This window comes from Trematomus bernacchii, unplaced genomic scaffold, assembly GCF_902827165.1.
Source record: "Trematomus bernacchii unplaced genomic scaffold, fTreBer1.1, whole genome shotgun sequence".
Taxonomy (NCBI): domain Eukaryota; kingdom Metazoa; phylum Chordata; class Actinopteri; order Perciformes; family Nototheniidae; genus Trematomus; species Trematomus bernacchii.
In genome coordinates this window covers 11,603,167-11,612,443 of record NW_022987739.1, presented here as the reverse complement: position 1 = coordinate 11,612,443, position 9,277 = coordinate 11,603,167, and the positions used below count along the sequence as shown (strand labels likewise).

Genomic DNA, 9,277 nt, shown 5'->3' with positions numbered 1-9,277 from the left:
CCATTGAATCTCTGGTATGAGTAAACCCTAAAAAAGACAAAGTGCGTGTACAAATATTAAAGCAAGCACTGTGCCATTACTGCTTCTTATTACAAAATATGTGATCAGGTGAAATAAAGAGGGTATGCAATTGTTCTATAATAATAAAAAATGGAGTGATTGTGGAATAATGTTAAGGTAATAGTGTAATATTATAGAAAAGTGTTCTTGCTTGCACCCAGCAGAGGCTTTTTTAATCCAAGAAGGGGAGTTAGATTATGAATCAGATAACATATTATACTGTTTGGGTTTTTATTGATTGATAATAAACAAGAGATAGTGATGGTTTTGAAAATTCACAATTTACCTCAGGCTCAGGATCTGCAACAGGATTCAGGTGCTGGCCCACCTGCCACAACTGATTGGGTGTCAGATTTTGCTCTGTCCTGATGGGATGGTTGGCCCAGGCCTCACTGAACACATCCAGGTTGGCTTGGATGCGTGGCAAGAAAACGTAGTGGCAGCAGAAGATGTGCAGGACGTTACTGATGTCAAGCAGGTGTTGTTCCTCAAGAGAGTGCAGGGTGTTGTAAAAGACACCCGTAACACTCATGAACACATCACGCCAGAGGCGTTCAATTCTGTGTTAGAAGAAAACACAATTTTTTTTAAACTTAAAAGAAAATCAAAACTGTTCACTATGAACAATTTAAAGTTTCCCAGTCCTAGTCATTGAATCAATGGCAATGTCTCTAACTGAAAATTGCATTTATTTAAAAAAGAAATCAACTGACTTGACAGGAGAGTAAAACATAGCAGTGAGACTGTTAAACAATTGAACTGCTGAAACAATTTCATAACATTCATCTGCTACTTAGTAATATATATCTACTATCTAATATATATCATTCCTATAACTTGTATATAGACTCGTACTGCACTATTCCACTTTTTTTCTCTCTCACTTTATTTTAGAACTATTTTTCTTTTTGTATTACTTTTACTATCTGTATTATTATGTTGCATTGTTGGAGAAGCCTGTGACCTACTGTAAGATTTTCAACGACATAATTACTCTGTAGCTATGTTAGTTTGACAATAAAGAACCTTGAACCTTGAACATAGTGAGTTTTCAAATGTTTCAAATGTTTGCTTGGCTGGTACATTTCTGTGAAAATTGTCATTTTCTTCTTTGTGAAGGAATGGTCTCAACATGTGCTTATGAAGGTTTGTTAAAGGGAATATTAAGAAGAAGAAATATGCTCATAAGCTTACAAAATTAGGTTTAACTCACCGTTGATTGTGTACGCTTTTCCCTGCAATGAAGCTGTTACTGTCAGTTCCACGAACTGAGAACATTAATTGTGCTACTCCCACATTTTCTCCACCATGATCTCCTCTCACTCTGGAAAATAAATCAAATAATTATGCATAGTTAAAATATACGTATTTGAAGGTCCAAAAAACAAGGGGTACAATTCCATAATGATCTACATCCATAATGTGATCACAAATGGCTCTCTCTGGACATAAATATTTGAGATATCTGGACAGGTCCTTAACTGTAACCCTTAAGAGTTCTCTTTCACTTTATTAAACCTCGAGTTATCTTCCACACCTGAATGAGGGATGGTTCACATCAGCTTGTGAATAGATTATATTTTCATATTTCTGTACATTACATGAATCTCAGCTGAGGGATGGGAAAATCTGACATGTAGCTTATATATTGTCATATGTGAGGGGCTCACATAGAATTAACAATTTATATGGCTGTGTCCGACAGCACTTTTGTGGCCTGGAAAGGTACAGTTTATAATGGCAATTGTTTTAACTTATATGTTCAAATTGCCTCTTTGAACTAACAGTAAAGCACGACAATATTTGCAATGAATGAGTCCCATCAAAAGTAAAGTGGTCGTCACTGATGCAGCCATTGGAGGGGAGCATCTAAATTTGATGGAAAGGTCCGCAATTACACTAATGATTACATATGAAATAATGTGAATACCTCAGAGGAAACCCGTGGTCGTTCACAGCTTCATTGAAGAAACACAAGTGGGTGTCAGCCCGGTTGTTGTCTGCTATCTTCAAGTACATAATCTACACATACAAGTACACATAAAACAACATATTAGTACCTTGATGAATCAGTTTAACTTGAAGCATCTGTCAAATGACAATGTGCAACATTAAGAGAACAACGCACAACAGAATTATTCAATGTATAACAGAATATCATGATAGCTCAGGCAAGCTTCTTGACATATATTGTGCGGTTACTAGTATAAGTGTTTTAATTATTTCACAAGTTCTTCAAAGTATTTATTTTGAAATTAAGTAAACAAGTAAATGCATATTGTTTGATCTGAATCACTTAAAATATAAGGTGACTTTAGAAGTCCAAATCGTCTGTTTGGTAAGAGGTGATATGTAATTAACTATAGATTAGATTGTGTACCTAAAGATCACCACCTGTTGGTACAGAAAATAAACTGAAGCTTAGAAAAGTAAAACCACATGATGTTCGGCAACATTTTGCAGTTGTTGGTTCTTGACAATAGAATAGTCTTACCTTCCTTGAATAGCCATCTATTCCCCCAAAGATAACAAAGTTGTACCTGTTTTAAAAAAAAAGGAAAAGATAAGAATTAACCCCTAAACACAAAATCTGTTGATGTTTTGTGAAGTCAATGATTGACAATGATATGATTACATTCACAAGATATATACAACTAGACATTAAAATAATAAAATGAACAGATTACATACAGACAGCATGCAGACAAACCTGATGAGCTTGTGGTTGGTGTCAATGTACACCATGTACTTAGGGTAAGGAACTGTGTATGTTCTCCTCACCACACATCCCATCCGGGTCATCCTGGCGAGCACACCAACACTGTCCACACGATGCATGGATGCATACACCCGTTCCCATTGCACTCTGTGTCCCTTCGCAAGTAGAGCACCTCGGACTACACTGTAGCCAGCATCTGGCATTGCACTTTTTATTGTGGTGATCAATGAATCCAATTCGTCATCAGTGCAGCCACTATATGAAGCAGATATAGAAATGTCATTTTTGGTCATCCGCCTAAATAACGTTGCTTTAGACACACCCAGGAGTCTGGCGATGCAACTCGATGGCAGTCCCAGTTCAACCAGATGTGTCAGAGCCTCTACTGACACATTCAATCGTGGACGCCCACGTCCACAACATTTTTGCAACTCAAGGGTCACAAATGTCTGTTGATTATCTCTCTCTTGCTGGATAAGGCTATTCAGGTCTGCAAGTGCAGACTATATATTATTCCCTAAATCAACAATGTCACCCAGTGCACTCAAGATAACAAAAGCCTGACGGCACGCAAACTTTAGCCCTTCGAGATCAACAGGTGTCCTATCAAAGATGTATGTCAGTCGATCTTGAAGTCTCTGAAGGATTTCACGCTTTACTGATTCCTGGGGGGAAAAGAATAGAAAAGATAGATAAAATATGACCAACAGTGCTCAACGTTCGACCGTTTGTTTACCAACACCGGTTAATCCTATTTAACGTCAGAGGCCTGTACTACGAAGCTGGTTCAACCTAACCTGGATATGTTTGAGTTAGCCGGCTGGCCCAATCCAAAACATACGCGCTCTGGCTAAACTGTACTACGACGCTGGTTATCAAGTGGATCGCTCAAGCCAGCCGTGTCCTATCTAGTTAGGTGCGCGTTCACATGAAAGGGGTGGTATTTGGAGCATTCGACCAATCTCAAACACGGACAAGCGTACTGACAGCGCAGCGTCATACTTCCTGAGTGAAAAGTGAACTTTAATATTAGTCAAATATGAAGAAGTTAAACTTTAAACATCCATGACTTAAACACTTTATCCAGGATAAAAGCCACATAGCTGCACCTGCAAGGTGAATACAGCTGGTAAAAGAAAAAGTGTTTGAATGCGTACATTAACAGGTTTATGAAATCACTGCCCCGTCCAAGACACGAGTGGATCTGACTTTAATTAGGAGAATTTGACTCGAGTGTTTCATCAACTTAATGTGTTGCTTAAAATAATACTTCTGCATACAGTATGTGACACTGTGAGTGTTGCACGGCCAGATACGGCTCAAGAAGCTGACTCAAATAAGGAAATATATGATACATTATGATGTGATATGATATGAATGATAATGGAACACATCGACGTCTGCACTCACAGTGCCGCGGACTGTACTTAATGTTACTCTGATCCGGTTACTTATGTCGTGGCAGATATTTAAGTAAGCTTTCTTAACGCTAATATTATAATAGTCAGATTGCTCTGAAGATGGGAGGGGATATTCTATTAATTTTCACGTTCACACAGTCAGTTGATTTTGGCCGGCCGTCTTTCCTGCAACGGCAGTTTTTCTGTATTTCCTCTATCCTGTAATATGAATTGATCGCTTTAAACTCCGCACACGGAGCTCTGATTGGTCAGCAGGCGGTGCTTTCACTGAGTTGATCTCTTAGCCTGCCACCTAACCTGCTCCGGAGCAGGTTTGCCGCTCAGCATAAGTTACCATGGAAATCTAGCCTGCTAAAAAGAGAACCAGCGTCGTAGGACCGGAAAGCCCGAGATTTCCCTGAAGTTAGCCGGCTAAGCGAAAATCCAGCTTCGTAGTACAGGCCTCTGCTCTTAATGTTCAATTCCACCCCATCATTAAACACAATGGAATATATTTTGAATAATAATTTGAGCAGGAAACTTTGGATTCATTCTGTCTAAGCTGTCCCTAAAAAAGAAAGCAAGAAAATGAAAGAAGTTAAAGAAATGTTTGGCTAATGTTAGCTATGTAAGGTTATAATCCTAGGTAGTCTATTAGCATTATATAGCTAACTTGCCAGCAAACGCTAGCATTACATGCCACCCATATTACTTCCATGCTAACACATCACTAACATAACAAGAATTCATACCTAAAACATATTTAATCATTCACGCCGAGACACGTATCACTTACACTTGTGCTAGACGCCATGTTGAAGTTGACCTGTCAGCTCCATGGATGTTCCGTCAGCTCCGGAGTCCGGACAGCGCAAAATGCGTAAATGAAGTGCTACGTCATCAACGCAAGAAATCCTACCCTCGTGGGGGCGCGCTCATGTGATTGGCTTAGACTGCAGGAGACATCTGATTGGCTATAGATGAAAGAAATTACAAGTACGAATCGGGTGACCGTCAGGGGAGTCTCAAAAAACCCACACACGAATGCACAGCGATCCATGCACAGAAAGCGGTTTGTGTTTGCAGGTTCAGAGGATTTAAACGGTAAACAAATATGTGAGGATCAAAAATACATATGTAAAACTTTTTTCTGTGTTTGGATTTTATTTACATGTATATGAAACGGAACACATTTGTGTGTGCATTGAAAAACACAAGTGTGGATCCGAAAATACAAGTGTGAATCCTTCTGTGTGCATGTGTGTATTATGAGACTGTTCTGAGCCCATATTTTAGCGAGCTGCATGAGAAACTGACGGGCTGTCAGGAGAGAGGGAGGGAGAGAGGAAAAGAGAGGATCCTTACTCCCATGTTATTAGCCATATCCGGTCATAGTCCGGTAATTACCTGCTAACGGAAACTCTGCTACACAATTCTTATTATTATTCTTATTATTATTGAAACATGACCGGTAAGTTTCAAATTTGTCCGGTAAAATTAAATTCTGTCTGCGGAAACCCTGCTCCGGACAGCGCAAAATGCGTATATGAAGTGACATGAACGCAAGAAATCTACCCTCGTGGGGGCGCGCTCATGTGATTGGCTTAGAATTGAGGAGACATCTGATTGGCTATAGATAGAAAAAATTACAAGTACGAATCGGGTGACCGTCAGGGGAGTCTCAAAAAACCCACACACGAATGCACAGCGATCCATGCACAGAAAGCGGTTTGTGTTTGTAGGTTCAGGGGATTTAACGGAAAACAAATATGTGAGGATCAAAAATACATATGTAAAACTTTTTTCTGTATTTGGATTTTATTTACATGTATATGAAACGGAACACATTTGTGTGTGCATTGAAAAACACAAGTGTGGATCCGGAAATACAAGTGTGAATCCTTTTGCGGATCATGAAATACAAGTGTGAATCCTTCTGTGTGCATGTGTGTATTATGAGACTGTTCTGAGCCCATAAAACTATGCCGCGCCTACCAGTGGCGTCGCCTGGCCTGGGCATCCGGGGCTTTAGCCCCGAATGTTTTTTCTGTAGCCCCGGACAATTCTCCCTCAATAATATAATACATTAACCGTGCTTTACGTGAACCTCATCATGACACAAGAGAGGACGACAGCACTGTAATTTCCCGTGTTCAGTGAATGCAACAGAGGCATGACACCAGACCAATCAGAGAGTTGCATGGAAATAAATGTGTGCTTGTGTCATTCAAGCTCTGTGTGTGTGTGGCAATAGCGCATTTAGTGTGATAGAGAGAGAGAGAGGGAGAGAGGGACCTGTGCCAGCATGGACCGTGTTGTTAGCATCTGGTTAGCTAGCTGCACTAACGGACATAAGGAGCTGTTTGTTCCACAAGAAGCTGGAGGAGAGTCCTCTCCTCTCAGACTGAGAGACTCAGGTGAGCTAAAGGACTCTCTGAGTGTTTAGATACATAACTTTAGTCTAAGTTATCTCAGTGGGTCTCAAACGGTTTGGTCACAAATTATTCAAAAGATTATTTCCACAGCACACCTTCATATGATCATTATAGTTATAAAAAAAATAAGAGAATAAAGGAAAAACAGTTATGAAATACTATATGGCAGTAAAACAAGAATAGAGTTTAAAAGGGGAGTGATTAGTAAAATATCCATAAAGAAAAAGTACATCTGTTTACAGTTCTGCTTCATATGGGTGTTGAGAGAGGTATCCATAGATCTCTTCATTTTGCTCTCAAAGTGCACCAGATTGATGCATTTAACTTCAATATTTAAAAAAAAATCTTCCCGGGGGAGCATCCCCCCGGACCCCCCTAGAGGAGGTGAGCCCCCCACTCATAAAAAATACCACTTTACCCCTGCCTATATGCCGTGAGCTGATTATCGAGCCTTCATTGTAACAGTCGCGGGTGTTCTGTGTGTGTTCGTGTGGGGAGTGTTGCAGTGAAAAATGCCACTGTGGTGCCGCCGCCACTGTGGGCTAAGCCCCGAATGTTTTCAGGTCCAGGCGACGCCCCTGGCGCCTACACTAATCGACGCATAAGTCTGTGTGATCTGCGTGTAGGGAGGGGCTGCTCTGCCTTTAGCTTACTTTCAACATACACACAATGCCCTTTCAGATGTATCCACTCTTCAAAACACAGCCTTTTGTGTGAGAAATACAGCTTTAGTGTTGAAGGATTGTAAAAACGCAGCAAAGAGGTGACATTTAGATGTAGCCTGCTGTGTGAACACGCTCTCAGCGGTCATAATATTTACACAAACATCCACAGCAGAACAAATGTCATCTAAGCACGCTACGCTTGAAATGGTACCCGCTGCATCAGATCCATGTTTACGATATTGGGGAAATAAATGGTGTTTGGTCTGCTAGTTGCTTCAACGTGTTTCTAATCTCGGTTCTACTCTGCACGGCATCTATTTTCTCCCTAAAGTCATCCCTCTCATAACCCCGGAATAAAGCCCAAGGGATGGCTCAAGTGTAATAAATTGTAGTTATTCGGACACCCACCATTTCATTCCTTATCTCAAACCCTTTCATCTACCACATGGGGAATAGATGAGGGAATATCAGTAGCGCTCTTGTAAGAGAAAACACATCAACATGGGCCTAAAGCAAGGCCGTAGCTTGGTAAAGTCAGTGGATCCTCTATCGATCATTATAATTAGCTCTTCTGTTGTCCTATTTTTAGTTTTGTGCATAAGATTAGATTTATTGTCTTTTTAAATGATCATGTATTGGTTAATTGTGTATTAGATTGCAGTACTGGCATACCTCTTAAAAGGGAAACTTGAAAGCAACATGTATCATAATGAGTGATGCACCATAATATGTTGCTGATAGCCTCACCCATCACTCTCATCAAGCTGCATAGCAGGGATATCATATTTGATTAAATTAATCAAGAGTCATTGGCAACTATTACAAGTAGGGATGCTCCGATCGATCGGTCACCAATCGAGATCTGCCGATACTCACTCTCTACCGATCGATCGGTGCTCTCTAAACATGCCGATCGCGAGGGCCGATCGCATGACGTAAAATACATGACACTTTTCTCTGTACGCGGCAAAACAAGCTCGCCAAAATGGCTTCACCGGTCTGGCATTATTTTAAGGTGTCCGAAAAAGACAGTAAAATAGCGGTATGCAACGTGTGTGTGAAGCAGAAATCCTGCAGCTCCACCCGCTGTGACGGAGACCGGTGAGCGGAGCGAAACACACAAGAGTTAGACCTAACACACTTAGCTATTTTATCTACTTCTGGAACAAGCTAAACTAGTTATAAATATGTTTATTCTTCACTGTCGGCCTCACACATTACTGGATCAGTGAGCTGCATGAGACGATACTGGCGGGCTGTCAGGAGAGGGGGAGAGAGAGGGGGAGAGAGGGGGAGAGAGAGGGGGAGAGAGGGGGAGAGAGAGAGGGAGAGAGAGGGAGAGAGCGCTTCCGCTCATTTCTCCCGTGGTATTATCCAAAGTGAATGTAAACTTGAATAATATACATAATTTGAATGTAATAATTAAGTTGATTGTTGTTTGTGGAAGCTCCAGTGAATGAGCCCCATTAACTGAGTTTTAAACATCACTTTAAATGGAAGATTTAAAGTGATGTTTAAATCTTCCATTTAGGCCCCGCCCACTCGATCGGATCGGCGATCGGTTCGGTATCTGCCGATACTGATTCCGGCGATCGGCGATCGGCCCCAACATTGGCGATCGGAGCATCCCTAATTACAAGCTATATGTTTGCTGCCAAACCCTAAATAAAGGAAGATATAGTAATGAATTCTGGAATTAATAAAAGCATAACACATCTCCAGGTTATCATTAAAAAAAAATATTCATCTTCCTTTTGTGCCTAACCTGAAAGTGATAGCCCCACTTTTCCTACTCCTTGAGCATCAAATGATAGGCCTGTTTGAGAGATCACACCAAAATTACAGGCCTCTGTTTCTTCAAATTGACAAAAGGCTGCACAAACAAGAAGTGAGATTGCTCAAAGTGTTGGTAATGTGTGGGAAAATTACAACAATTTCTCACTGACACCATAATCCATCACTTTCATTCTTGTTTACATTTTTGCTATTTGGAGAGTC

General features: G+C 40.6%; 1 long non-coding RNA gene across 1 annotated transcript; it reads right to left on the bottom strand.

Moving 5' to 3' along the window:
• Positions 1–2,013: 2,013 nt before the first annotated feature.
• LOC117496189 lies at positions 2,014–2,798 on the bottom strand. The gene is made up of 3 exons (XR_004557247.1): positions 2,771–2,798; positions 2,555–2,600; positions 2,014–2,082 (listed from the first exon to the last, which is right to left on the bottom strand). It is a non-coding gene; the product is annotated as an uncharacterized LOC117496189 (long non-coding RNA).
• Between the last annotated feature and the right edge of the window lie 6,479 nt (positions 2,799–9,277).